Here is a 2763-nt window from a genome sequence, read left to right on the forward strand (position 1 = left end):
GTCATTCAGATATAGTAGGTAATATGATTTCCTCTTGAAGAAATCCCTCAGAGTCCTCTGAACTTCTCAGGTAGACACATTGCCCTCCCACATGACTGACACCCTGGGCTCTCTTGGGCACTCCTCTTTGCGTGTCTCTTGTGTTGGATCCACTGTTTACGGAGTCTGCTTCTTTCTTGTTTGTTTCTCTCTCTTGGTGCTGTCTATTCTTAAATGGCTTCCTCAATGAGGGTACATCATCAGTTACTTTTTGAGGCCCTTTAAGTTTGGAAATATCTTTATTTTATTATCTCACTGGATAGTTTGGCCAGCTGTAACACTCTCAGTCAAAAATCAGTTTGGAACACATTGCTCAGTTTTCTTCTAGCTTTTAGATATGTGTCTTTCTGATTCTTCATTCCTTGTGTGAAAACATTTTTTTCTCTTTCTGAAGGAATTTATTCTCTTTGTTCTCAGTGCTCTAAAATTTTGTGATGATGCATTTTTGCTGTGGGTTTATTTCCATTCACTGTGCTGGACCCACTCCAGCCTGAAAATTTCATCCTTCAATTCTGCAATGTTTTTCTTGAATTATTTCTGTAATGACACCTAACCTTCTGTTTTATATCTTCTCTTTTATATGAGTCCCATTTTTTCAGATATTATATCTTCTAGAATGATTCATTTATTTTCCTCTTCTATTTTCCATCTCTTTTCTTTATATTTCTTTCTGGATGATTTTCTCAGATTACCTTGAAACACTCATTCAATATTTTTGTTTATGCTTTCATTTAAAGTTTTTTTTCCTGTGTGTTTTATGTTCTCATTTCTTATATACTGTTCTTGTTCCACTGAGCAAATTCTTCTTTGATCCCTTGGAGAATATTAATGATAGTTTTCTAAAAGTTTCATGTCCTTCTTTAGGCCGTATTTCTTGTTTTATTTATTTATTTATTTATTTATTTATTTATTTATTTAGGTCTCTGTATTTCATATTAAGTGCTTTCTCCAAATGTCTTGTATTTAAGTGTGGGACACTAAGAAGCTCTGTGTATGTGGAGGGATGTTCAGTGGGCTTCAGTATAGAGTTATCTGGTTGGGCCATTTCATACCCCAATGTTAGTATTTACAGGTTTCTGTAGATCAGGTTCCCCAGAAAAGTCCCCTCCTGCATCTTGCCTGGAGGGTGTAGGTCTAGATCCTTGTATCCTGGAAGCTGTATGAGGAGAAAATCTGAATAACATGTAATACGTACTTTTATTCAGTAACTTCTTCTCAGTATGGTACCCACTTTTCAACTCTGTCCAATGTTCTTCAACCTTGAGATGTGCTGTTTTACCCTCTCAAAAGAAAAAAGCCTCTAATATTCTTTACAGGAGGTGATAGTAGCAGTTACTTAGCTGCATGGTGAAAGGTAAGGAGTCTCTAATTTTTAGATATACTTTCAACCAGTGCTCTTATTCAGACCCCCTTTATAGGGTTACCTAATGGTGCCTAAGCCTGGGGATTTTGCAGCTTTCTCTATTGCTGGCTTATAATTCAGCTTTACTGAGTCTGTTAATTCAGTTTCCATCTGCTTTCCATATTCCACAAAACTGGTTTTGTTTTCTTTATCCTCCTGGGTTTTCTTCTTTATTTTTTAGTCCCTAAACTATTGTTCCAATGGAGTTTTGAGACAGAGGTAGAGGGAAATGCATGTGTAAAATTACTAATCTTTACTAGAACTCCATGCTTGCTTTTCAAAGCAATTTTTTCTCAGGTGTACTGAATTTCTTACCATCTTATTTTAATCATCTCTGTCCACTGTATCATAGCCTTAAAGTATGACTCAAAATGGTATATGAAAGAGCTACTAGGAGTCAGGTGCTCTTCTGAGTCTTATGGATACACAAAGACAAGAATAAAATTTCCCTTGAGGAATTTTGGTGACAATAATAAGAAAGTCATAAAGTTACTTTGAAGCAGACATTCTACTGAACTTAAATGTATCTTCCTGCTTCTTGTCAGTTTTCCTATCTCCCTTTTGGTTAATCTAAAATTGCCAAAATGTTTATAACTTTTCTGTGTCTTCCAGTGTCAACAACATGAAGAGAAGCCCCTTTGCTTTTATATTCTATATATTCTTATATTTTACCTCTGATACTTATCAGCCTCTCTGCCATGTTTTGTGTGTCTTTACTTCATCCCTACCATGCACTACACTTAATGCACCTTCTTGCTGCTTTTTTTCACATGACACACACCTACCGTGTATACAACATACATACATCATTTAAGAAAAGTCTGTTCTTTTCATCTTTACATCTGTAATCCCTTTGTTGCAGAGATTTTGAAAAGAGATAGTCCTTACTTGATGGAAGTACTTGCTTTAGTAGAGAGATGGATAGGTAACCAAAAATTTCAAGATAGCCCAGCATGTGCCCTCATAAATGCAGTTAGAAATTAATTATTTATTCTTCCAATGAAGGAAAATTTCGTGGAGATGATGGCAACTGAGCTGTTTTGAAGGATGATTAGGAGTTGACCAGGGGCTTTCTATAATACATAATCTGGTTGTCAGTTACTTCCTCATTGTGTCATAAGCATATTAATGCAGGGCCAGTACTGAGAGCACTGCCTGGCACATATTAGAATCTCAGTGAATGTTGAATGATGCAAAGACATAGAAGGAGCATAAATTTGAGTTATATCTATATTGGTCTCAGAAATTCCCCTGAATTAAATAGGTAAGTCAGTACAACCGATAACTGGACTTTCCTACACTTTCAATTAACTAGCTGGTAG

The sequence above is a fragment of the Callorhinus ursinus genome, unplaced genomic scaffold (genome assembly GCF_003265705.2).
Source record: "Callorhinus ursinus isolate GAN/ISIS: 27379988/994484 unplaced genomic scaffold, GSC_fseal_2.0 scaffold24, whole genome shotgun sequence".
NCBI classification, from domain to species: domain Eukaryota; kingdom Metazoa; phylum Chordata; class Mammalia; order Carnivora; family Otariidae; genus Callorhinus; species Callorhinus ursinus.